The sequence below is a fragment of the Podarcis pityusensis genome (genome assembly GCF_964106645.2).
Source record: "Podarcis pityusensis genome assembly, chromosome: 1".
Classification (NCBI taxonomy): domain Eukaryota; kingdom Metazoa; phylum Chordata; class Lepidosauria; order Squamata; family Lacertidae; genus Podarcis; species Podarcis pityusensis.
Window position 1 is genome coordinate 97508458 of NC_138028.1, and position 27938 is coordinate 97536395.

A 27938-nucleotide genomic window follows, 5' to 3' on the forward strand; every position below is an offset into this window, starting at 1 on the left:
TCTTGTACTGTCAAGAAATAAGTCTGTTTGATTTGTAGTCTTGAATTTTGAATCCACACAGTTGCTGCTTTAGAGAATTCAGTCTATAACTCTATGTGATCGACCGGCTTTTTCTATAGCTTACTAGTTCAGTTACAGACCACATTCATGTCCCTAGATGTCCTCAGAAAGGCATATCTCTTGCCTAGCCAGCTGATAAAAAAGTTTACTTAAGGAAAAGCATACTATGAAAGCACAAGGCACGTTCTCCACACATGTCAAGAACATAAAAAAGTTTCTGATCAAATTGAACAATGTGTTCACCATTGCATATATAAATTCATGATGGCAATTTGAGATTCTTCTTATAGAATGCCCACCTGTGGATGCAACATTCTTGGCTTTTACCACAAGTTCCTCATCAGGTTTCAAGACATTGCAGAAGTCCTTTCGTGTGTGGAAGATATAATGATTAGGCTACATCAGTTCTGGCCAAGGAATCCATGCCCTAGTAAAATAAAGCCTCCTGTGTGAAATATTTGCAGAAGTGTTCTTAAGCAAGACCAGAGACCACAAATACAAGTTGGGTCCTGTTTAGGGCTAATCCATATCATGCAGCTGTGTCTCAGACAAAAACACTCTCCACCTCTAGCAAAAGGTAGACAAACGTTTTAGTCATGACACATTGCAGAATACACAAGGACCCTGGTTTTTTCCCCTCCAAGGCAAAACCATAAACAAAATTATTATCTGAGTTACCCCCTTTTTGTACAACTATATGAAGAAATGCCTACATAATACACAGAGTGCCATTCTCAAGGAATGGCTAGCACCGTGCTAAGCATACTTGCTAGATAAAAAGCCCCATTGAATTGAGTGGGAGATAGCTCCAAGTAACCATGTATAGCATTGCACTGCATAACACTTTATAAAAAAAGGTTCTAAACTAGTACCAGGTGAAATCACCTCTACAGGATGCTCTCACCTCCATTTAAATTATTATGTTTAGTACAGTATTTATCATATTACTTTTCTATCGCAGAATACCCACAGAAATTTACAGAGTAGCCACACATTCAGTACAATAAAACTTAAACTAAAAAAAAAGCCTAAAACCACAGCAGTAGCAATACAAACACTCTATATAAATTCATTGGGGAACCAGGTGGGCAGAAGTCCTAACCCAAGTGACCAATGGTGGCACTAACAGCCTTGGCCAGTCACAGGGTCTTCTGAGTTGTCCTGACAAAAACTGCACTTCAAATTGGCCAATTGTGGCCATTCCAGTGGGTGTGGTTCTGGAGGTGGTCTTAGGGGAGCTAGTCTTCACTTAGACCTGCCCCCATAGCACAATATTCCGGTAGTGCTGTGAGTGAGCAGTTAGTCGGCAACGGACATCCCACCCTATATCTTTTGGCCCTGCCTGCAGGTAAGCAGGCAGTGCTCTAGCACAACCTTGCTGTGGAATTAACTGGTTGCCGTATTCAGGGCCAGGGAGGAATTTGTCTGCAGACAAATTGGGCCTATCTAGAGGTTTTGCCCACCTCATAGCAACAATCACATGCACGTAACCCCTCTCCATGTACTTAGGGACTCTACGGAGCAGCCTAGAGTGGACAGACAGGACAGATTTGGAGAGACTGCTATATGTAGGAAGTGCAGCATATAAAGAAATGAAGATGCATTACTATTACAAAGCAATAGAATGGGTTGCCATTGCAGGGTTTGCTTTATTAAATGATTCATATTCAAGCTTTATTAAATGATTCATATTCAAGACCACAACAATCAGGATTAACAGACACTGAAATAAATAAATAAATAAATAAATAAATATTTGCACATAGTGCCTGTATCCATGATGTACACCAGTGAATGTAAAATGCCTTGAGGGACTAAAGAGTTAATAAGGATATAGAAAGAGCACCATTATATAAAACACAATCTGTCACTTAGGCACTGGAAACAGTGTTGGAAGTAGATGGTCTAAGTGCATGCACTTCTACCCTGGGACCACCAAAGAGTACTAAAAAAAGACAAACGTGATTTATAATATACTGATCTCGCTGCACATCCTCATTTCAGATGTTCAAAAGCCCTTGCAGGCTGTCACTTGAAGAAATTTCTGATTATTTGCTATTTTGTAGATCTGTAAATCACCTAAATGCTCATATTACTGCCATGTGCTCTGGTGGTGTGCATCAACAGATCATATCGAAATGAACTCGGGTGATGAATTATTGATAATATTACTCATAGCCAGCAAGCATTAATTTGGGGAGAGAAAATCAGAACTTCCTGCAACTATCCGATTGAATCTAATGTTAACTACAGTACTCAAATCCATTCTTTTATTTTCTTTTAATCGCTTGATGGTCACCACAAATATTGTTTCTTATTTATGGTGATACTGAAGTATGCTGAATATATTGCGGGACATCTTTTTCACTGTAATAACATGGCACAGTCAGCTTCTCTGCAGCACATACGTTTTTAATACAGTATACAAATAACCCCATTTTCTGACGTGAATCTCAGCAAAGAGTTTCCCTGTTCTGATTTGACAGACTTTGTGGGAATGATTCCAAAACCTTGCATGTCGTGGCCAATAGCTAGTACAATAAAGATATTTGGATTGGATTGAACCCTTGCATTCTAAATAAATAAATTTATCTCTGTCCTATGGAACGTAATCTACATTTTTAGCAGCAGAGGAAATGAAGGGAAGGAAGGAAGGAAGGAAGGAAGGAATGTATTTGGGCAGTAAGGAGTAAGAGTAAATACAGTTAGAAGACAGTGTATGTATGGCCTCGTTCATATGCAAATATATATGCTGCACTGGCTGCCAGTGTGTTTCCAGGCGCAATTTAGACTGCTGGTTTTCCTTTAAAGCACTAAATGGTTTGGGCCAAAGCTATTAATTGGAATATATGTGCACTCTTACCATTCAATCTGCAGTTTCAGATCTGCTCCACTGGCTCTCCTGGTGTACCATGCCTTAGGTTGGTAAGGTGAATAGTCCTTCGCTATGGTTACCCTACAGCAATGTGTCCTCCCTAAAAGAGGGCAAGTGTTGTGGGTGGCCTGGAGACTGACCTCCTGTGTTGTGGGTGGGTAAGATTGGTCAGCCATAACACCCGATTGGTAGGTCCCTCGATGTTGGGTTCAATCTGGCCAATGGGGCGCAGTCCAAACCAAAAAAGGCATCAATCAAGGGTGTATATTGGCCCCATTTTTATTCAATTTCTATATAAATGATATGGTACCTCTCTTCTACAACATGAACTTACAGCCTCCAAAACTAGCAGGAAAGCATATCTATCCCTGTGCTGCTTTACGCAGATGACGCAGCAATCCTCTCAAGAACTCCTATAGGCCTTAAAAGAGCCATGAAAACATTAGCAGTATACTGCAAGGAGAGCAAACTAAATTATCAGAAAACCAAAATCATTGCCAAAAGGCCCAAACCTTGCTCATGGTACATCAATGGCCATAAGATTGAGCAGGTCACCCGCTTCAAATATTTGGGTATAACCCTTCACTCTTCAGGAAGTAGAAAAGCCCATGGGGATTATGTTGCAGGGAATGCCCAGGGATGCATAAATGCAATACTCAGGTACCTCAGGACTAAAGGCGGACAATATATACCTGCAGCCCTCAAACTTTTTGAGGCCAAATTCATTGCACAACTTGTATATGGTGCCCAATTAGGCCCCTTTGCCAACTGCACACCATTAGAACTGGTACAATCTAAGTTCTTAAGATCAGCCCTGCAAGTGCTTAAACACATCTCCAATGCTGCCATACGTCTTGAAACTGGGTTTGTAAGGATCACCACACTAAATTACTGGCTGAGACTCTCTCTCCTCCTGCGTGGCCTTCCTCCCTTAATTATTATTTCTGAACAACATGGAAATGTGCAGTGATAAACATAATAACAACTCTAGGCTTCACCCCGCAGAGCCTACTTGACTTGGGTTTTAACAAGCCCCAAAAACCATCAAACAGGGTGTAGAAGATACAAAATGCCAAGAAGATCTAGCCAGGTCCCTGACATTTTTAATCAGTGAAACCAGAAGACACTTCACCTCCCAGATGCCATATATGATGAACCTTGAAATTCCAAAACAGCAAAGGGCTTTCACTCTGGTACGTTGCCAGGCCCTCCCTTTAGCCATCCAAGAAGGCAACTTTAGGAAGATACCATATGAGGAGAGGAAAGGCCCATGTGGCTCTGGGCAACTGGAAATAACAGAACGTGTCTTTTTTCACTGCCAATACTATACAGATATACCAGCTAGGTTCAACTTGCCAATATTACATAAATTCCCAGGTTGCACAGAACAACTTTATACCTTCCTGCTACTTCAAGATGAAAACCCATATGTTACATACTCAGTTGCTAGATTCTGTGCTACCAAAGGATGGTTTGCGCCACAAACTAGGCCCCAAATGCAAGGTCTCTGCTCCTTCACGCGCCCTCCCTTATAGTAGCTTTTAACTGTTTGTCCCTTACTAATTACTAGTTTTTCATTCCTTGCCTGATTTAAGTCTTATGTGTTCAGTTTATTCATGTTTTATCTTATGCTGGTCTGTGACCGAAAGAAAGTTTGATACCTGATACTTGATACAGTGGTACCTCGGTTTACAAACTTAATCTGTTCCAGAAGTCCGTTCTTAAACCAAGGTGCGCTTTCCCTAATGCAGCCTACCACCGTCGGTGCGTTCGGATTCCATTCTTAGACTGAGGTAAAGTTCTCAAACCAAGACACTATTTCCGGTTTTGCCGAGTTTATAAACCAAATCATTCTTAAACCGGACTGTTCTTAAACCGAGGTACCACTGTTCAACTGTTGAGTTGTGTGTTAAAAGTAAATTTGTGTATGGTTCTAAACTCTGTACTGTTTTTTATCTGTTTTGCCTGCAAGCCGCTTTAGATGGGCATTCGCTCAGAAAAGCAGCCTAAATAAATACTAATCATATCATGTTGATTTTGAAAATACACAAGGCCTCTATGAGAAACCAGCTTCTTAAACATTAATTTTAATCTACTTTACAGAAGATTAAATAAATTAATGAAGTACAGTATCTGATATTTAAAATAAAATGTTGAAGATACAAACATGTAAATACAAGCAACTTCCAGGTGTGGGTGTGGTACTGTGCCTGAAAACTATATAATTTAGCTATATCATTAAAGAAATCATGGATACTTATCTATGGATTAATTATCTGTGTTGAACACAAAACAAAGCAAAGTAAGAAACTAGTGACATAGAGCTAAAATTGAAAATTAAAGTAACTGGGGAGGGTTTTTTTTAATTAAGAAAGTAAAAGGGCTCTGGGAGGTCGAAGGTTTTTTGTTTGCTTGTTTGTTTTTAATTGCTTTCCAGAACTAACAATGGGATTTTTAAAAATAAAATTGGGTAAGGAGCCCTAATAGTCTGAACATCTTTCATTCAGATAGAAAAGGATTTGTGGATATATAAGATATATAAGCTATTATATACAGGAGTAGTTAGGGAAGATGTCAGACGACATTTTAATTGTTTCTCACAGGTACCTAGAGGTTGTTAAATAAAATGCAAAATAAAGAACTTAATTCATTTGGCATGTGAGAAGCTTCATTTCCCAACCTTTCCCGATTTTAAAATTGATAATAATATGCAGGCAAAATGCTAGAGTCCTACTTGACCCAATAACTCAACACGCAACATCTAGTATCATGCAAGTGAACTTCTGCTCTTTTCCATTCCTTTCCTCCCCCTGGAACCCTCTGCCCAAAATCTGCTCTGGAAGCATAATCATAACCCCAAACCACCAGAGGAAAGTCCATTCTGCTGGTGGATGAACACCACTAGATTTCATAATTGTTTGCATCCTTTGCCTCCCCTTCCTCATGTTCCCACAATTGTTCCAGCCAGCACATTTCCCCTTGATATAATCCTACATACTTCTCTCCTCTGTGCTTCTCCGTAAAGCTTGTAAATTCATGTAAATCTGCCTACTAAGATTATTTTCCACATAAGGTTCATGAACCTATATAATATAATGAAAATGCTAGATGCTAAAGGATTCCACAAGCACTCGACTGAATCCTTTAGGGTAGTAAATAAATGTTATGAAAGTTCATGGAGAAACTATTATCTAAATTACTAAATAAAAAAAGACTGCAGTTATGTTCCAGGAATGCATTTCTGGCATGGAAAGTGAAAACTTGTACACAATGTCTTTTTATAGACTGGTCTGGGTAATAAATGGCTGCATTGATGTACTTCTAACTGTAGCCATTTTTCCCTCAAGAGAATTAGAAGTGACATCAGTTTTCACGTTATCTGAGAAGAACAGAATTTATTTTGTTCATAGAATTCCAGTTTCTTTCTTTCTAGCAAGTTTTTGTTACTGAAACAAACTTTTCTTTTGATTATTGTTTCATGAATCATGAGACTAGTAGCCAATTCTTTAATATCATTATTACTGTAATGGAATGCTTTCAACTCTCACATTTTGTATTACTCTAACAAATATTTCTGGAACACTATGGAATTGCTGTTTCTTTTGGGAAAGGGAAAACTTTCCCTGTTGAAATTTGTGACCTTCTTCCCCCATCTGCACCTAAACTGAAGGACACCAAGCACTTCTGAGATGATGAATGAAATTAGAACGTGACAGAAATCCAAGCATGGCCACTTACATGTCGCCAAAAAAGAGAAAATGCATCATCAAAAAAGAGGTGAGAGTAGGATACTGATTTGAATAAAATTTCCATATTCTAATGTATATGTATATATGCAAGTATAGAAATAATTACTATAATAATAATATAGAAATAATTACTGTAATTATGAACAGCTACACTATTGTGATCCATGCTCTGGACCCTTCCATTTAGACTACTATAATGTGTTGTGCATAGTGCCTACCTTGAATACAATTTGGAAACTGAAGCTGATTCAATAAGAGGTTACTAGGATTCTAACCAAGGCAGTCTACTGGGAACATATTTCACCAGTTCTCCAAGTGGCTACCAGTTCATTTCTAAATCCAGTTCAAGATACTTGTTTTAACTGTAAAATTTCTACCTAGCCTTAAGATATGATAGGCTTCCCATAGCAATCTGGTTGAACAGCTTGGCTATTTTCTGATGCTTTTACCTCAGAGAGCCTACTTCCATATGTACCTGCCTGATGTTAAGATTCTACTAAGGTCCTTCAGATCATAGCTGACAACTTTTCCCTTTTCTTGCGAGGAATCCTATTTGGAATAAGGGAATTTCCCTTAAAAAAAAGGGAAACGTTGACAGCTATGCTTCAGATGGGTGGTGACTACTAGGGGGAGGTCTTTTTTCAGCTGTGCACCTACTTGTTACCAGGCAGACAGATTGGACACACAACCATGACACAAGCAAAAGCAGAGTGCATTGGATGAGATCTAAAACAGTGGTGGCATTTTGCTCTATGCTGGTTGTGGGGAGGGGATTTAATTGTTTGCAGTTGACACCTGAAGCGTACCTTTTCGCCCACAGCTGCTTGGCTCATCGCTGTCCCATCAGGCAGCACATCTCCAGTGTGATTTTGTCACATGAGAATCAGCCACACCACCCTGTTTACTGGTGAAAGAGAGAGAACAGCCTAATAGCAAATTTAGATTAACATTTGCCAACATGAAGCTCGGAGGCGGCTTGTTGGGGCTGTAGTCCAAAACATCTGAAGGGCACCAGGCTGGCAAAGTTTAGTTTAGATATTGAATTATCTGTAAATTACACCACTTATGCAAGTAGACTACTTGCACAAGCAATGCTATGTCACAAGCAGGGCTTGGGTTGTGATCTTGGCTCTTCAGAGATTAAAAAGAAAATGCACAACATGTTTCTAATCATGTGATAGGAGCCATAATCTCAACGGTCAATATGTGAAGAAAGTTCCAAAGGAACGAGTCCATTTATCTTACAAAGTTGTTTATTTGTGTTAATTCAGTCTGCCTTGCTAGAATAACGAAATATGCTTCTTTGCCTTCTTTTCCTATCCCGTTTGACTTTAAAAAAAATAATAATCTGAATTTAAACGCGTTCTGCTTCTATTATTAATAATCTCTTTCAAGGTGCTTAGCGCATGCATGATTTCAGTTTCTTTGAACAGTTTAGGAGCACAAAGCAAGAATTAATAAATAGAAACAGTGATCATTCTCAAAGTAAGCTATGATGCAAATCGATGTAAAAAGAAGTATGAAAATAGCAAGCCTAGAAGTTATATGTGGTGGGATGTTGGCCACAGGGTGACTGTTTCAGAATATATTGTTTTCCTTCCATTCCTTTAAGAAAAAAAATAGAGTTTGGAACCAGCTCTGCCTGCTCCTAAGATTTCTGTAGGATTTTGTGTCCTAACATTTTTATCTTGATAGCCTTAGTCTGGTCCAAAGAGCAGCAGCCAATGTGCAATCAGCATTCCTTGCTAAAGTCTCTATTTTGTAAACCAAAGGTCACCATATCAAATGCTCTTTAAAGATTTTAATCTAAATAAGGGGGCAGTACAGAGATAGAAGATTATACTGCTTCCAAATGTTTTAAAAAACAACACAATGCTATGCTCATCAGTCTTAAAAAGATGCAGAACAAGAATGGATTGCAAAAAAAGAAGAATCTTTTGACTGTAAATTCACAAACAAGAGCCTAGTTCCAGTACAGGCCCCTTTATGTGAGATTTGGTTAGCTGTTTATTCCCACCTAACTCTTTTCAGGATTATTCTTTAGATACCATTTAAATCTGCATAGTCTCCAAGTGTTAGAGAGACTAGTTTCACAATCTCCAGGCTTGAATTCTCTGGCCATGTTTGCACGCAATGCTAAACGGTGGTTTACTCCTTTGTGGCTGAGCCCAAACAACCCTGAGCAAATAAGTATCAGACTCATGTACTCCTAAATTCCCTTTGATAGCATTTTCGTTCACTTTCACACAATCATGATTTAGCATTCCATTCAAATTAGGGACCCTGATTTCCAACAAGCAATGGTTAGTTTAACAAACCAGTTTCATAACCCTGGGCGTTTGAAGTCTGCTTGTTCTGAAACATACCAGGGTTTGTTTTAAACCCAAGATACAGTATCTAGTCCAGACATAATGTTAAACTGTGATTATTATTTTTTTAAAGTTAAACTAAACTCCATCCAGTCATGCTTGAAGAGAAGAGGGGAACATGCAAACACAAAGCTTTGTCCAGGTTCATCCACAGCCATATGCAAATCTATCTCTACTGCTGAATAGGAAGAAAGTAGCTCCGGAAACCTGATAAAATGCATTCCAAAAGTGAGCTTCATCTATTTTCCTTGGTGGACCAAAATCCACTATGAAAATAAATAGTTCCTTTAAAGCCATAGATATTGGCTATTAGAATTGTAAGGCAGAGTGCTCATCTGTTCTCTCTCATCCCATGGCAAGAAAGAGTAAATGGCCACTTACTCTTTCTTCCTATTCCTAAGATAGCGGCCAAGGGTTCTCTACTGTGTGGTACCAAATTCCCAGGGACACATTTGAAGTATCATACAGTTTCCCCACATTTCCTTTAGAAAGACAGCTACTGAAAACCCATATATGCCCTGAAATATCTGAGAGGTGGAGGCCTGTTAATAAGCCTAATGCTAAAAGAGGCCAGTCACTAAGGCAGCCTGCTGAAAACACCCCTCTGCTGCCTCTCAGAAGCTTTAGGAACTGAGAGGCCAGAAACAAGAAAAGAATCCATTAGTTGTACAAATGTGCATTCATTGCCAACTTCAATTTTCTTAGTTTCCCCCTTTGGAATCCAGAATCCATGCATAGATTTCTTTGTTTAAAAATTACTCATATTTGGCACATTCGACTACTTTGCTGGAAGAGCCAAATATGGTGCAATAAGGCCCAGTAATTCCTTTGGGTTTCCCCTCCCCTTATAGCTTGCAGCTCTATTTTCAGCAACATACTTTTATTATTAATAGCAGTCCCTCATATACTGCAGATGCCTTGCCAAATAATCACAAAGCATTTTCGCAAGGTATGGTTTGTTTGTGTCTTATTGCCTTACTGAGACACTGAATCCACTGGAGAGAGAAAATCACATCATGTTGAATTAAATAGTACAGGAAATGATCCAGGGAATCTTCTGTTGAGGTAAAGACCCTGTGCCGCTTGACCTCACTAAAGAGACAGGGTCACACATTATTTTTGCCATAGGATTGTAAAGGACTGGAAAAGATGCAGAATTTTCTCACATTTCTTCTAGTAACATTTTTGCCAGTATTCCTTTTGACAAGCTAGACATGGTAGGTCCCATCTGCACTATTCATTTGAAGCAGTCATGGGTTCCCACAAGGAATCCTGGGAACTGTGGCTTCCTATGGGGGTTGAGAGTTTGGAGACCCCTATTCCCCTCACAAATCTACACAGATCCTAACAACTCTCAGCACCCTTAACAACTTACACTTCTCATGATGCTTTGTGGGAAGCCATGGCTGTTTAAAGTGGTATGATACTGCTCTAAATGTATAGTAAGGATGGAGCCATAGATTCACACCACCCTTTCTTCTTACCGCCATATCTGTCCCTCTTCTTGTAGAATTGATTCTTAACAAGACCGACTTACATGCACTTTCCTAGTGTAGTGTTGGGTTTTCCAGTGGTCTTTTAGTCTCAACAAACATGTAACAATCAATAAAGCAATACATGTCATTTGCTGCCTCTGAAACTATTATGTGTGTTCTGCTGTTATATCAGCTTTGGGAAAGGCAAGGAAGGCTACCCTTAAGTTTTCATAATAGTTCACAAGTGCTGGTGTGGGATCAACCATGTTTGGTTATGGCAGCACTGTCTATTGGGTATCACCACTCAAGCTGCAGTAACTTGGTACATTTGACCCACAGAGTTAAGGCAGGATTGGGAAACGAGATGTTGCTCATCTCAATCTCTCCTCAGTCATATATGCTAGCTTGTATGCAGACTAGTATTACAAGTTTATGGCTGATTGTTTATATACTATTAATGGAGTCTAAATCAGAGACCACCAAGTGGATTCTGTTCAAAAGTGAACTCTCTTCTCCCTTTACATTACTGAATTTTAGAAGGACCTACTTGAGATGGAATTATACCATTCCAAGTTATGCTTGAGGATGCAGAGATGAGACACTTTAAAATGTTAATATGTACATACATAGGTCCACAGCAGTGCAATCTAACTCTTCAAAGGGAATCTGCATTAAGATCAACAGCAATTGCTGCTCATACTTTCTCATGCTCTGCAATCACAAAAGTTAAGAGCCCTTTTACTGGACCACAAAAGATCAAACTATAGATAGCAGGTTATCCTACATCTTCTGAAAAGCAACCAGGCACCACTGTTGTTTGCAGGACAGTTGGGTTTTTTACATTTCTTTTTTTCCTTTCTCTTTCTTTTGCTGCTGCTACTGCCAGCTGCTGTGATCCTCTGATCAAGGGATTTAAAAAATTTAAAATTTAAAAAAGAACAAGAATAATAAGAATAAAATGAGTAATATATGGTCTCATTTTGCTGCCCCATTCAACAATCAGACACCTGCACCCAACTGTACCAGCAGCAGTTTCTCAACCATCTTCAAGAATAATGGTTAGTCACTGTGCAGCAGGTTAGGAGCTAGCATTCTGTCCAGGCCAATGTGAAGTACATGGCTGGTCAAGGCATAAAGTAGTGGGGCTTAGGTGCTGTTTTGAATTGTATTCATCCAATAAAAGTCAGATGAGGAATGGACCTTAGATTCATTGTGACCGGAACAGTCTTGCCCCTTCCCTCTCATCCTTCCCTCCTCTCTACATGAACCATCCCAGCTGCTGTGGGAGACTCCCCCAATGCAACAAGCTAATCTGTAACCCTCAAGCAAACCTCAAATAATGAAGTACAGTGGTACCTCGGGTTAAGAACTTAATTCGTTCTGGAGATCCGTTCTTAACCTGAAACTGTTCTTAACCTGAGGTAACATTTTAACTAATGAGGCCTCCCACTGCCGCTGCCACCCCGCCGCTGCACGATTTCTGTTCTCATCCTGAAGCAAAGTTCTTAACCCGAGGTACTATTTCTGGGTTAGCAGAGTCTGTAACCTGAAGCGTCTGTAACCTGAAGCGTCTGTAACCCGAGGTACCACTGTATATGGCTTGAATATCCAATGTGATAGAATGACAAAACACAAAATTCATGTGGCTTACCACAGTAGTAGTAGTAGTTCTAAACATGATACTCTGTTTATATTTAGTGGTTCACACCACACAGAAAAAGAAGGGGAGGAGGAACTCCTTTGCTCTGGAAGATGATTGTGGTCCTCTGACAAGGAAAAGCACTCATGTTTTAGAAAGCAATAATTCCATTAAGGCAGCATGAGTAGCATTTAGCAAACCACAGCAATGTGCTTTGTTTGCCAAGGTCTTTCACGGACGTGCCCTCTCATTTATCAGTGTTAATTACTGCTGTGCAAGAAGAGTTAAATTCCAGTCCATCAGACTACAGTGCTGGATTTTATACTTGAGAGGTGGGATGATTCCTCATTTTAGGAGAAACAGCTTTGTGGTTTCTAAGAGACTATCAGTAAATTATACTTCAGGTAAGAAAACTGTAGTTTAGGAAGAACAATAAGATAGTTAAGCCCCATCCATCTTGAGAGCTACAAAATTCTAGGTGTCATTTGTCCTGCCTTGGTTGAGAGACCAAGAAAGAGTAGTCTGCTCAAGGTTATCTAATAAAGTGGAAGGTTAAGAAAGGGGTTTGAAGCTGTAATCCCCACAACCGAGTTAAACATTTGTACATACATTCTAATGCACATGTGAGCCAGTTGTTTCAGATTGGTCACACTGCATTGCAACAGCACGAAAAATGGAGTGTTGGTCCAGTTCACCAAGACAAATAGAACTTTCCTATCCTAACACTTTTGCACCTTTACAGTGTCTTTCCAATTGCTAGCAGTGTGGGATATATATATATGACTTTGACAGCTTTCATGGTGATTCCATAATGCTCTTTCATAACCTACTACGATTGCAGGCTATGTCCCATTCCTGCTGTCAATGTGAAAGTGTTTGTAAAATAATTTTTTACGAAGTCTTAACAAGGCAACTTCCCAAAACTTAGCTGTTTTCTTCTATGCCAAAGGCATGAAATGCTAGTGACTATATTGAGAAGCCCAATGGAACACTACAGTGTACAGAGAGCAGGGAAATAGAGTGGAAGGGGGGGGGCACAAAATCAGCTCCAAAAAATGTAAGTGAACATCTGTTTGCTGTTACAAGAAGTGGATCCTGTAGTCCCAGCTTGGGCAAAATTCCCGTTAAAGTCTGGATTTTGAGACCAGGGTTGGTGCCAAGGACTCTGTGATGTTAATCAGGATGCTTCACATATGCTTACTATGATTATTTCTCCCATTCAGCCTTGTCCAGGAACAACCATCCAGTTAAGGCTGTGCTGCAGTTCTAACCTAAACTGTTTGCCAGATAGGTGTATCTTTTAGGTAGGAAGGATCTATAGTTGGCACTGTAAAAGTGCAAGACTTAAATGTTAGAAAATTATCAGGCATGTTTAGGTCTGCCCTGTACTACAGGGATGGGGGACCTGTGGCTCTCTAGACATTGCTGGATTCCAGCATAGCCAGTGGTCAGGCCTGATGGACATTGTAGTTCAACCATAGATAGGTCACAGGTTCCCTTGTCTGTTACACTACAAAGTTCAAGTTATATACCAAGACAGATCACATTATTTCCTCAGGAAGAATTACAGATACTATTTAATTTGCATGTGTATGTTTGTTGACCAAACACTTCTTGTGCTTTGCACTACCGAATCTAGGAGAAGCAGAATGCGTTCAACAATCAGCATTGCTTTTGATTTTATAATCGCTGTTCCTAATGCACAGGAGCCCTGTCTGGAGGCATGGGTTTCACAGGTACCGAAAGTTGTGTGTCCCCCTCCCTCAACGACCTACAGACCTGGTTATAGCATAGTTCGGCCGGCTGACTCTCCTGCGCTAGCTGTTCCAAGCCCAGCAGACAAGAAAAACATGCCATTTTATTCAACCCATATCTAAATATACCAGAAAACCTTGCTAATGCACTGCAGAGCACAACAGGATGGCACTATGCCACAGTTTGGATTGATTTGTGGCACACATATCAAACAAAGAGAAAGAAGGAGAAGCAAATTGGCCACCATTGTCCTAATGCCTCACAATTGCTATGTGTATCTGTGTGAATGTGTGTGCATGTGATCAGTCTAGAATGCAATAGGAAATGCAAATGTTGCTACATATTAACTCACCCGATGTCCTACAAATACCATACCCTTTGGTTGGGTTTTTTAACCCCTGCAACAAACTGCTTCTGCTTTCAGAAAAAAATATTTACTGCATCTGTCTACTAAATTTCTTCCCTAACCATCAATGACAGATTTGGACTGCTAACCCAGGAGAAAAGCATTTAGTTTTGTGTACATCTTTCAGCAGCCTCCCAATAAAGAGTATGGCCAGCAAATGTATTGGAACAAATGAGTGTGTTTGAGGCATTCAGCTTCCTTATGGTTTTCTCTAGCATACCTCACAAATCCCTCTGGAACAGTAGCTCTTTTTATTTGTGCTTTGATGTGGCCTTATTGCGTGGCCATGTTGGTAAGGTAACAGGTTTTCATTTAATGAGGTGATGACCCCTCAGTTGGTCCACACATCATAAAGTGGCCTTTGAGTTTGTAAAGAATTGTCAAGGAGATATCAGCACTACCCTTGAATCTTTGTGGTGCTCAGAAGGAATGTTACTCTTGGGCATTATGCAACATAGCCCTACTTATATATTCTAATGTTCCTACTACATATGAAGAAGTACCTGTTGTGTTTCTAGTAGGAGGGCATGACATAAATAGGCACAATTGAGGAAAAGGCTTCATCCACATCACCACAAAATGAACTTTCCTTACCAGTGGGGCACAAAGAAGACCCTTCTCTGCAAATCTTAAAGCATAGCCAGGCTTGTTTTTGCCCAAAGAGGAATATATTCAGCTATTTGAGTACCAAAAGTTTTAGCACTTTCAAGGTTAGCATCTGTGCCTTTACATTAGCTCAGAAGCAACTAGGCAGCCAATGTACAGTAATTCATTTAGTGAGCCAATCTTGCTGGTTAAAATTCTGGCAGCTGCCTTCTGTGCTAATTGAAGCTTATGAGTCCTCTTCAAGGGCAGCCCCACATACAGTAGTCCACACAGGAGGTTTCCAGATAATAGCCCAGTGTGGCTAGATTACCCCTGGCTATAAACATTCATTGTGGGCAAACCAGCCACAGCTGGAAAAAAGGCAATCCACACCAATCTGCTTGGACCACAGAGACCCTTTTCAACTTCTGAGTTTCACTAAGGCCAGTCAATACCACCATAACTAAATCACAAGATCACTGTGTAGATAAAATGGGAGAAACTATGTAAAGCCCCCTGAGCTTCTTGGCAGTTGTGATACAAATAAAATACCATGGCAGGGTAATACTGCGGATAAGGCCAATGTTTTAAGTAAAGAGAGGCAATCCAAAAACTTCAGCTTCTAATCCCATCTCACCCTGTGTATCTCTGCTTTTCTTAAAAGACATTCCACAAAATGTGATTATGTTTATTAACATGTTGCTCTGTGAAGGTAGCTTTCAATATTAATCAGACATATACATCATATGCCCATAAACATTCCTTATGAGCCTAATTCTACTTAACTCTAATGACGCGTAGTGCTGATTCAAACAAGCTGTTTCATTGAGCTCAACTAGACCTGCTTCATGAATAAGTGCTATTCAATCAGAGGAACGCTTGCAAACTTCCAGCCCCCAACTGTAGGATTTTAATAGGCAAACTTGCATTTGCACGTTTTCCAAGATGCATCAAAGGATCGTGGAATATTTGAACCCACATGTTGAAGTTTGTTGCAAAATTCTTTTAAAAATATTATTTTGTAGCCTGCCAGCATTTATTTTGGCAATGGATACATGAGGTGTTGCTTAAATGTTTCCATTTGGCAAATGCTCAGTGTTACTTATACATTAAAGATTAATAAGGCATATTTAACCAAAACCCTCCTATTGCAACATGATCCCATGGCATGAAAGATGCTTTGCTTACATTGAAAAAAGATGAAGCCCCAAAGACTGGTGATAAGCAACTGAGATGGAAAGCAATCATCAGGCTTCTGCAGTTTTGAGTGCTAGTATGCAGCAATTGGAAGCAACAAGCAGCCGGTAATCCTCATGGATATCAAAATTTTGACTGCATCATAGGTCTATTTCATTCTCTCTAGATATAAATAAATAAATTGTGTTCTTACAAAAAGCCCATTTCAGGACAATGTTTAGTATACACTTTTTCAGTCATCCGGTGATTTCTTCAAAGTAGCATACACAGTGGGGGAAAATATTCCAATGTTTCAAGAGTCTCTCAAGTTAAAATAAAACCTTAAGTCAAACAGGTTTTTCAGTACCCTTTCATTGGCACTAGAAAGCAGTATGACAGTGATTAACTATGTGATGGAGACAATAATGTTTTGCAGGTACAACCCAGGCAGCAAACTTTGAACTCTCAGTTGAACACCACTAGGTGGAATTCTGAGGTGAATTTCATGTGTCCCAGATATTTGGATCTAAGTATGTCTTTAAAATGTCTGAGGAGATTCATGCACCTATCACTTACTGTAATGGAACTGTGAGAAAAGTAGTATTAACATTTGATGGTGCATAGCTACTGGCTAACACAGTCTGTCTATTTACAAAGATTGTCTCATAACTTTTGCCCAAATCACAGAATTAAATCAAAAGCATTCCCAGCCCCTTTTAATACTACCACACATTAAACAACCACTAATTCATAATGGGATTAAAAAAACATGCAGGAACGAAAACATTTCAAGAAGTTTGTCCTTACCTACAGCAAGGCAAAGGCAGAGGAAAAGAAGGTCAGGGCTTTCATTTAACCAAGCTCAGCATTTTCACTTTCACTCTGTTAAACACTGTTAAAGATTCTTGAGGAGAGGGAGGAGGGAAGCTCTGAAGTTTTCAGATCTTCCTTCAGAGTTTTAATCATTCACTTCCCAAGATCCAGCTTAACAAATACCACTGTGTTCTGTCAATATTTGTATGCAGCTCCACAGAGGGCAAGCAGCCAAACACACATGGTTTAAAGAGCCAAGAGGAGAAAACTGACACCCGAACAAACACTCCCTGCTTTGTCTCTTTTAAGGTGGTGCTGAACATGTCATCTCAGCTTCTGACTGCAGATAGGCGCCGTTCACAGATTCCACCAGTTTGGACAAAATAAATAGCAGCTACGCATTACTTTAAAGATCTTGTTTGACAAACTCGAGGACTTTTGCCTTGGAAAGTTTCTTGCAACAGTTTTGGGGGTGTGAGGAAGGATTGTTTTTGCCTTTAAGCAGCTGCCCTTTAAATATATTTTAATTGGCTGGAATTTGGAAAGAATCTCATTTGGCAGTAATTTGCATTTGAAGCACGCCCCTCAGCAGCTGAAACAGGCCCCAGAAGCTTCCTGATTACTTCATCAAAAGGAAATGCTAGAATATCGTTGGCTCCCTCTTAACAGCATGCATCTAGACAAAATTGTGTAATCAATAATTTTTGGCAAACAATTCTTAATTAATTTGAAATGAATTAATAAAAAAAAAAAGAATCTGGCAGCAAAGCAATTAAGAAGATTGTAAAACTTGGAAGTACTACTTTCTCTTTTTCAAACATTCCAGAACAGAACCAAATCTGCATTCCTCGTATGCAGAAAATAATTTTTGTATTTCTTATTTCGATTTCTCCTCTGTAAGTGCTATTGTTTGTGATATTGTAAACTAGTTATACTGATTGTATCTGAAAAATATTTTTACACCACATATTCTTTGCTGATCCCTGTACATTAGTTTTGGGGAGGCTTTTTGTATAATATTTGGTTTCTATATTTTATTAGTACAATATTTGGTTTCTATATCGATTTTACCCTTCAGTATTTGTATTTTTATTGTTTTCTTTTTATCTTTGCTGTCTAGATTCATAATTCTAGGCATATTTACTTGGGAGTGAGTCAGACTGAATTCATTTGGACTTCTGAGTGACTGTGCATTGGGCTGGGAGGCAGAAGGTTTTTGTTGCTAAATAAATTCAGTGTCATCCTATGAAAGTCTACATTGAATTTGGTCTTATTTTATTCCATGAGTCTTAAGATGTATGCACAGGTATGTACTCTAGATGTGTCCTACCTGTTCAAAGTAAGGGCACACCTAATTTTTTTAACTGTTTAGCAAATATTGCTGAAGGATAGCCATTGTAAAAGCTGAGAAAACATACACCAAAGAAATGTTTGGGACGACTTTGGGAAAAGAACTCTAGGGAAATCACACAGTAAATATAAGAGCTGGGGTCTCATCTACCCAAAATTAAACACTTTATGGTATCTTTATTCCCAGGGGACAACTAAGAATGTGCCTTGATGTTTGCCACTGAGTTTAGTCTGAATTAGATGTGCTTAACTTTGGGCTCAGTGGAGCTCTTAGAATACAGCAAAATCAAAAATTCATGGTTTAAAGCCAATACATAACACGGTTTTTTTCTGAACAAAGTCATAGCATCTAAGAATATCTGGCTTCCCCCCGCCCCCTTTGTGTGTGCTTTGTAGTGTAAGTAGGAGCCTGTGAAACTGTAGCTGCTTAAATGTTCACTTGTCGCCATCACCACCATCGCTACCAGCGTATCAAGAAGAATGAAGGCACCAAAGAAAAGGAGATTATTCTCTGGCTAGAATACAATGAAGACTGTTTTCCATAAATATATGTTGACAGTCATGATGCAGAAATTTTAACAACAGTTGCCAGGTGCAGAAAAATGAAGCACTTAAGGGTTGCTGTGTTGAAAAGGAAACACACATTATATAGGCAGAACCCCCCACTTACTTTATCAAAGAGTTGCATGATTTAACAAGTTGGCTGCGTGCAATTCTTTTGAAATTAATGCTTAAGAGCCTTGAAATTCTAAGCATTCACCATGCAATTCTCTTTGTGCTGACTTCCTGGGAAATTTGGTGGTTTAATGGTGGCCAGGAACTTTATAAATGCATATAGATCCCACTGAGTTGCAGAACGGGTTCTCAGGTGGGTTTATCACTATGTTGATGTCAGTTCTTATTTTTAACTCATGTTTCTAAGTTGGCAATTTATGGAAAATGTATGCTTATTATTTGGAACCCATCCCAGTCCCAACAAGCAGCAGTGCCACCACAGCAGGCAGGATGGCAAAGCAGTGACGCACCACCTCAGATACTGTGACTGGTAAGAGTAAGTTGGACATGACTGAAATGCTTGCAGCTCTTGAAACTTGGTCTATATAATGATAGTAAAACCATATTTTCCAGCAAAAAAATAACGTAAGGATTTTAAGGAAAGTAAAAGAATTATGCATTATTAGGCTATGCACCCCTACTCAATCCACTTGCCACCCCCTGCCACTTCCCACACATTAATCTCCTTTAGCTTCCCCTTTGCACTCCATGTAACTTCTAAGCTCACGTTCCACCTTCCCAATCCCAGCCCTTGTTTTTCTTTGTCCGTGCCTTCTGCTCCACCCTCATTTGATGGATGTTGTGGGTATTTGCTTGTTAATAAAATACAATGTGAAATACATTGTGTGAAGGTACTATTTAATATTTCAGGGCTCCACATCCTTTATCTCTCTCACATGAGAAGCCTGAGGAATGGAAGAGGGAGAAGTTTGAGAACAGCAAAAAGGTAGAAATACCGAAAGGGAAAACGTGATAAACTTTTGAGTGAAGTGGAGGTGCAGATATACTGAGAGGAAAATGGCAGTTTCTCCCACCCACCCACCCACCCCACCTGCCCACAGTAAAATATCAGAGATGGGTGCAACACAGAAGCCAACACCTAAAAGCTAATAGAACAGAGTTTTTCTAAACTCCCTTCTCGCTTTACTCAAACCTTGTTTTAAACTGCCACTCCCCCCAGATGTCACTCCCTACTTGCTCAAATATCTGCCAAAGTTTTAATCACCACTATCCCCTCTCAGTATTCCTCTATCCTTGCTTTATTCAAACGTTTGCCATTGTTTAAAGTGGCCACTTTTTCTTACTCAGCATCTTTACATCCTCCCTTTACTCAAACCTCTACTATTGTTTCAAAGCACCATTTTTCTCTCAGTGCCTCTTCATTCCTGTTTTTCTCAAACATCTGCCATCATTTAAAACCACCTTTCTGCCACACCATTGATGGCTAGAACTTTCATTTATGCTCCAAGTTCCAAAGAATTAGCCTGTCAGTGTTGTTGTGGTGGTGGTTGCCGCTTCTGCCATTATTACCAAAGCCATAATGATTTCTAAACCCTGGCACAAGTATTTGATTACATGGCTTCATATAGATTTGTGATTCTATAAACATTCAGAGTTGCAAGCACATGAATGCATCTGAATAGTGAGATGGAAAGATGAAAAAATTAGAGATGAACTTCAGAGTCTTGTAAAGCTTTCTTTAAAGAAAAGTGCAGCTGGCTGCTAATGAAGGAGAAAGGCTTGACTGGATTATAAAAAGTTCTTGCTAGTTGATAAGGAAGGCCTTGGTTGGCACCTTAGCAGCTGGTAAAGCCATAATAATAAGCAGGCAGAGATGGGCAATAGTGGCACTTGTTATGAGACAATGCTGAATGCTTACAAAAACAAGTTGAAAAGGGTGACAAGCTTACATTTAACATCAGTTGTGCTCTCCCCTAGAAAACGGAGGCAAACAAAACATGGTTCATGAAGAGAGCCCTTAACCATGAGCCCTGGCTCAGACAACATACTGAGTCAAACCTTGCCTTTGCTCAGTACAGCATAACAACAAAGCAGGACAAAAGGACAAAGCAGTTGGTAGCTCCACTCTGGCTGCCTGCACAGTAATGTGGTCTGGTAAGCCATAGTTTGGCTTAGTATGATTTGTTAACCAGGCCATTGTCTCTACTGTCCATGTATTGGTCAATGTGGCTTATGGAAAAGCAGTACCATACCTGCAAAGAATCCTGGGAACTGTAGCTTGTTTAGGATGCTGAGGCTTGTTAGGAGACCACTATTTCTCTCACAGAGCTAGAAGTCGCAGAGTTCCCTCAGAAGATGGATTGTAGGTCTGTGACTTGTGGGAACTGTAGTTCTGTTAAGCACCCTTAACAGACTACCGTTCCCAGAATTTTTTGGAGGAAGCCATGACTGCTTAAATTGATATACTACTACTTTAAATGTATAGTGCAGATGAGGCCTTAAATAATTTCAGTTATAATCTTGAATGTGTGACCGTTGTTGCTACACTGGTGTGTACCTTTGAACCCAGATTTGCAATCCTATGGCATCACTATATGAGGTCTGAAACATGGGGGCGGAGGAATAACCCTAGATTTCCATATGTGACATTCTAAGAAGGCTGCAGAGAATGACTCACTGGGTAAAGTTAGCACTGTGGGAGCAGCAAGGAGTTTCCACATGATGACTCACCACTTGTAGGATTTCTGACCTTTAGCCTTCCACCTTTTAAATTAATATATGGATGGCCTAGGTTAGTAGAGTCTCAATGCAACAATGACAAACCTAAATGTTGTTGGTACAAGCCTTAGCAAAGCTGTAAACTAACAGAGTTTTCTGACTGCTGTTCTATACACCCACACCCACCCACAAAAAGAGGCTTTCATAACTGAGAAAATATTTAAACACTTATTATTAAGTCACTTAATAGCTCCAAGGAGAGTAAAAGTGCAGAAGTGCTACTCTGAAATTTCAAACAGTATATATAAATAAAATGGCAGCTATCAGAGGAAAGATAATCAATCCTTCCGGAGCAAAGACATAAACAAGCAAGGACTGTTTTCACCGTTTCTAATGGCAATTCTCCACTGTCTTCCTTTCATTCCGCAGGCTGCCGGTGTGTTGCTGGTAGAGGGGAGCAAAAGAGTTATACAGAGTAAGGGAACTTTGGGAAAGGAGGAACCCTGCAGAGAATGAGAATCTAATTTATGGCAGAGCAGTAACTCCACAGAGAATGGAAAACTAATTTTCTGCTACACAAATGCTGTGCATTTATTAATCAAGTTACAAAACACTTTTGTGGAAATATTTGGAAATAGTGGCGTGCTGGGGGTGCTGACAAACTTTCCTAGGACAGAAGTCAACTAGGGGATACCTATGCTGTTATTTAAGAAGGGCTTTTTGTTGTTGTTGTTGTTGTTGTTGTTGTTGTTGTTGTTGTTGTTGTTTTGAAAGAGGCATGCTATTCCAATGCTGCCCTGGTGTTATTGTTTTCAGGGCCTGCAAAGGAGATGTTCTGAAGATGACATCTCCACTTTTGGAATATTTAGGGAATTCCTTTTCTCCTCCCGCTCCTTTTAAGACAGGTTTGGTGCTTCCAGCATTCCGGTGACTAGGAATGTTGGGGAGTTCGTATGAAAACAGAAAAGGAAGTGGAAATTGCTGCAGGTTGTATGTGGTCATGAACGGAAATCAGTAAAGCAAATACAATCAGTATTTGTTCACAACATTGTTTTGATGTCCACAAATGATATATAGTGGTTTCCCTTATATTAAGATGAATGTATGTTGTGTAAGTTATGTAAATAACTCAATTAAACAGTAGATAGTGAGCCAAATTTCATAGTATATAGTGGAAACTGAACTGCTATGGAATGAAAACAGCACTGATTGTGATAAATACAGGTAGAATCAAAAATTGCTGCCTTCTTACATCCCTAGTTATGGCTCATCTGGCTTGTGCTGCACTCCAGTCCATCACTACATTTCACTGACCTTTGTGTCACGATGCCTTTACATGAGTACAGCGGGAACATGCTCTTGCTGACATATCACACATTAGGTGGCACTTTTTGCCCTATTGTGTTTGTTCTAATTTGAAGGCGGAGCCAACATCATGTTTAATTCATTGTGTCTCCTCACACTGTGATTGGATCAGATTTAGATCATGAATTAGATCAGATTAGATTTATTTATGTATATAACTTCACACAAAAGGAGACCTAAGGTGTATGTTACAAGGGAGAAGAAAGTCAAAATGTCAAAGGTACAGCTTCAGACAACCAAAAAACTGGAAGTGCAAAAGTAAGAAAGGGTGGGATTAAATTAATCCAAATTATTTCCCCCTCAAAAGGCATCTGAGTCCTGAGGTGACTCAAAATTTGATGCCCGATGCCCTAGAGTGATAATGTCAGCCTTAAAAGAAAGAAAAAAGTTTACTTTAACATACCTTAACACACCATTTCTATAATAAATTATTTTCAGCACATGAAAGGAGGACCAACAAAACTAGACAGAACATGATTCACATGTAAGAGCTTTAAAGCAATTTTCATTCTAAAAACTTGGCAGAAAGCTGCTAGCAGATGTAACCAGGGCTTGTCATGTAAAGGTAAAAGCACTCCTGTCTTTCATAATACTCCTGTATATTCTTCATGCAGTCATTCATGCCAACAATGTACAAAATAACAGGAAACAGGTAGACTTTTAATGGAAGTAAGATTACACTATATTTTCCTGTTCATAGGGCAAGCTAGAGATTGGCAATGGAAATACACAAATCAATATCAAGAAGGAGAAATGGAGTTGTCTGCATATAATTTGCTAACTCTTGCTACTTTAATAAGACTGTATACCTACATGCTATAGTTTTGTACCAAGTAGCACATATAGTTCATGTCCTATGGATGCCAATGAATGCCCTCATAAATATCAGACATCACATTGAAAGAAAGCTTCCAGACTTCTGTGAACAATATTGTCCACAAGAAGATGGTTTTAGGAGTGTTCATGCATTACATTCAACAGATGGGAAGCAACAACCTGGAAAGGTAGGCTATCTAGAAGAAGGAAAACTCTGATCCCAAACCTCTGCTGCCTTGTCATATGTCTCTCATTTGTGAGAAAGCCTTCAGGAATACATGGTGAGTGAATATCTGCACCTGCTGCATTGTGGGATATCTTCAGGAGAAGGAAAGGCTAAGGGGTAAACTCAGTGCTATTTTTCTAGAAAAATAGGTACCATGAATGCCTTCCTCATTCTCTTAGAATGCCAATGGCACCCACCTGAGAGGAGACAGAACTGAGTTCTGGTGAGTTCCAGCTGAAAAAAGTCCTGAGTAAACCCTACACAAATCCTGAGTTGAGTACCTAAAGCAGTTGGATGCCTCTTTCCGGCAAGCTGGTGCCTTTGGACCACATGAGTGAGGCCAAGGAAGTATCTTGTCGTCTGGGAAGTCCAGGACTTCCATACACACTACTCAGGCTTGGGCCCAAGAGACTTCACTTCAGTGATGCAAGCACAGACCATGGAGCTACACAGGTTGAGGAAGTCTGGTGTATAGAAAACTATTTATACCACTGACTGAAACAGAAGGTGGTTACTGTTCTGTCCCTAAGAAGATATTGGACCATCACTACAGGAGTCTCTAAAAAGGTTTGTGTCCCAGACGTATGGCTCATGATCTCACTGCAATTACTAAACTAGGACTTGAGTATAATGCTGGGTGGGTAGGAGGGGCCATGGAAGATGTAGTAACTTGAAAGGATGGTGGGTGGCTTATGAAGATTAATAAAAGTACTTTGTAGCTAAATGCTTTTATAGTGTTCCCCCCTCCTTTGTTCCTACAGATGATTATATTAAATGTATGCATAACTTGGTTCCCATATTGCTTTAATACCAATGCTCAAAGACTTCTACAAACATCAGCACATTTAGCCTCTAACCACTCAAATGAAGCTGCAATTATGATAATTAGGAAATGGCATCATGTCATCAATATGCATTTGGAGGTTGAACATGTATCAGAGATAATTAACTGGAGGTGTAATTAAAGCTCCTCTCCCTTCGAAAAAGAGAGGTAAATATGATCACAACATGAGCATAAATTAATGAAACAACTGTCTTTTGCTCAAGATTATACAACTGTTAACATTAATACAGAGCACAGAAGGGGAAGGGAAATCTAACAGGGACTTTCCAAAGAATAATGTCTGTAATTAATTAATGTTTGTAGTACTGTATGTGCGCATTAACAAAAGGGCCAAAGGTGGCTCTTACCTGAGCTTATCTAAACATTTGTATGGGTTACATTTTGATGTTGTTTATTGTCCTAAGCTCCTGTGAAAGGAAGGGAAGGGTGGGATACAAATAAATTAATTGTGATGATGATGCTGTCTCATTGAAGAAATCTAGATTTGTTATGGCCTGATCTAGTCTGGGTTTTGTGGTATGGTGAGAGCCAGAATATGATCTGGAGGCACATGTGGCTGTCAGCTTGCTGAAGCTAAGCAGGTCTGGGTCTGATCAGTGCCTGGAGACCATATTTATCCCAGTTTGGGTTCCATGATGCAAGAAAGGTGGGATATACATGTAAGTAAGATAGATAGCTGCAAAAAGCAGAAAAACTGGAGGAAACATATGCTACCTTCTCATTTACTACTATGAAAAATCTGGATTTATAAGTCTCTCCACCCACTGAATATCTATCATTTTAGGATATAATATCATTAAGAACATCTAGACCCATTCTTAATTCTAGTGCTATTAGTAATGCTATTCACCTTTTAATAAGAATGATATAAAATTATTAAAGAACAAGGTTTCTAATAACAACAACTGTTTCTGAACCCATTTTTGGTGGGCAGAGTACTCTTGTCATCCTTGCAACAGCCCTATGAATTTGGTTAAAATGGAAGTAACAACAAATTGCCCAAGGTCACCCAGGTAGCAAGGCTGAAAAAAGATTGTTAACCTGTCTTCTCATGTCAAAATACAACACTCTAACTCTCAACCCCAATATGCTATGTTGTATTTCCAATGTTTCCACAAACCTGATGCTCAAGAAATGTGGATGGGGAAAAAGACAAGTCTGCATTGACATACCAAATTATTTTAAATTACAACATGCTTCATACAAGTATTTACAGGCAATTTTAAGAAGTACATAAAGCAAGAATGGGAAACCTGTGGCCCTCCAGATAAAGTTTGACTCCAACTTCTACTAGCCACAGACAGCATGGGATGATGGGAGTTGTAGTTCATCAACATCTGGGGAACCAGAAGTTCCACATCCCTATCCTGGGGAGACATCCAACTAAGTCATAATCAGAGTAGACCCACTGAAATCAAAGCCAGAATGGCAGGGAATTTTATATGCCTCATTCATAGGGCAAGTACAGCCCATCTATAGGCCTGTCAAGGTAATAATCTTATTTTGTGGGGCACTATCACTGCAGGTTTGAAGACAAGGTGCGTGGTTAATAAATACAAATAGAAATACATCTGATACCTGCAGCTTCAACCTGTAAATTTAACATAGGGCACAGGCCAAGTTTAGTCATCTTCTTTGCTGTAACAAATCCACCCATGCCATGAGCAAGAAAAAGAATACATAAAAAATCAAGAATGAACTTGTACCTCTAGATGGGTAGGACACACACAGTGCTTTTAGAGGTAGGCATGCCATCTCCCATCTTCACTTCTAAGCAAACATAAACAAATTGGAGGAACGGTTTGCTTTTGCTGAACAGTAGCTTTGTTCTTAACCAAAGTTTGCAAATGTACAAGTTCTCCAAATTTTAATAACTACTTAAAAACATCTTGCCATAAATGTGCAGATCTTACACAACTGGAAATACTTTCATTCAACAAACTTTTAAAGTGTCCAGCCCTGTCTCTTTCTACAGACTTTTTTTAATGTTATCATTTTGCTCTTCCTGCATTTTATTCTGTCATGTTTACTTTATTAGATTGGTCTGCCATTGGACTGTATCATCCTTTGTAACATGGTGTCTAATTTCAACAGAAATATAATTATTGAAAAAATGGGAGGGTTTTGTTTTTAACTTGTCTTGTAGCTCAGTTACAGTCCCATTCTTCATATCCCATTCTTGAGCCTATTCAGTAATCCTTTTGTGATGTTATAGATTCCGCAATCCTAGTGCCTGAACTGTACTAAAATTGCTCCTCCCTATCTGCCACTGTGTACCAAGTACTTTAATTGTTTTCCATATATGACCAAGCACACAACATCTGTCTACACTTGGTACCCTTGATGTTTGCAGAGGATGATTTTTATAACCCTCAAAGTTGAGTATGTCAAGCATCTCACTATCATTAGGTGAAATGTGCATGGTTCTAGATGCAATTGTGGTCTACATACCTTGGACCTACCATTGTACTTGTGATGTGTACCCATTTCCCAGGCACATCTACTTGATTTCAGAGGAATGTATGTCTACCTAACTGTGCTCAGGATCAAAGCAAGACATTTAGGAATACTTCTGTGAAATCCAGTGCTCTTATGTGCTGTATTATTCTCTACATCTCCACGGTATAGCCTCCATTTTTTGACTCACATTCGTCACAAACATCTCTCCCAATTTTCCCTGACAACTACATTCTCTTCCTCCTGATTTTACTAGATACTAACCTTTTCACAGGATTATTTGACCCCATTTTTTTGCACACAAAGTTTACTCCCTTTTTTGTCTGCAGGGTTCAACAGTATCACTACCTACTACTCAGAACTACATTTTCTTTCCTTCACATTTTCCTTTGTTTGCCCTTCAGTAGTAGTACTGTCAGTGATGCCAGTTATAAGGAATGAGTACCCTTGGGGAAAATAAAACAAAAGCAAGGATGACATTTGCTTCTCAAAAAAGTATGCCTGACACACTTTCTCATAAAATTGTCTGCTAGACAAACAAACCATGGACACATCTCCAACCCTACCAGGCTTATGCAACGTCTAAATTATCCCTATGAGTGGGGTCCTGTAGGTTGGCTAACTGTTCCTTATTTATTAATGTTAGATTTTAATACTAAATATATTTCATGAAATAATGGACGAGTGGCAAGCTTAGTGTACTAGATGAGAGAATCAGCTGCTTTGTGAGGACTTAAAGCCTAC

General features: G+C 39.4%; 1 protein-coding gene across 4 annotated transcripts in view; it reads right to left on the minus strand.

Annotated features, from left to right (window-relative positions):
* The window catches only part of NCKAP5 (NCK associated protein 5), a 627572-nt gene that overhangs the window by 532442 nt on the left and 67192 nt on the right, over nucleotides 1-27938 (minus strand). The window contains exon 1 of one of the 4 annotated variants that reach the window (XM_081005051.1): nucleotides 16897-17368. The exons of the other annotated variants lie outside the window; for them this stretch is intronic. The gene's annotated coding sequence lies outside the window, so the exon portion shown is untranslated. Of the gene's footprint in view, nucleotides 1-16896; nucleotides 17369-27938 lie in introns of those variants that run through there. 4 annotated transcript variants of the gene reach the window in all.